We start from the raw sequence: 781 nt of genomic DNA on the forward strand, positions 1-781 counted from the left end.
AGCTCCAGCGGCCGCCATCATTGTCGTTGAATGACGTCACGGCGCGTCACCGCAGAGGATGTTTTCCAGCTCGCGGGATGACCACACATGCCTCTTAAAAATAATGACTGTGAATTATATACGCGCGAAATCAACGGCAGGTTATTCTTGAGAGCAGGTCTGAAGGTAGAACCTTTGTCTTTGCACTTTTTCAATGGGTGTCGCTTAAAATAAGCTTGTTTTTGCAAGTCTAAAACGGCCTATCTAGGCTGAGTGACACGTTTCTCAATAGAGTCCAAGGCTCAATCTGTAAAGCACGTCTGCCTTGTTATTGCTGCTGTCCTCACATTACTCTACCATATAACAGCTATGAATGTTTATGTCATTTTACTTATTTGATGCTAAAATGTGAAGAACATTTAACTACACCAATAAAATGCAGGGTTCCACACAATTTATGTTGTGCCAACACAAACTGATTAACTTAACAATTGAAATAGATTGCACATAAAACAATTGAGTTGTCGCAAACTAAAAGTATGAAGAATTGTGTTGTTTCAGCTCATTTTGAATAAGTAGTTTGAACAAGCAGTAAAATATTTTCTTTTTTTTAGTGTAACCTACATTTTTGGTAACTGCGTTCATTTATGGAGAGTAATTGTGGATTTTCAGTTGAAATTATAAAGATTTTCTTGTGTCTCACATATTAGTAATTTACTGAAAAAAAAAAAAACGATTCACAGATAATTCATTAGATTTCCTAAATCTTTTTTTAAGGTAAGTGTTTGAAACAGTTTTTGTG

The sequence above is a fragment of the Danio aesculapii genome, unplaced genomic scaffold (genome assembly GCF_903798145.1).
Source record: "Danio aesculapii unplaced genomic scaffold, fDanAes4.1, whole genome shotgun sequence".
NCBI lineage: Eukaryota > Metazoa > Chordata > Actinopteri > Cypriniformes > Danionidae > Danio > Danio aesculapii.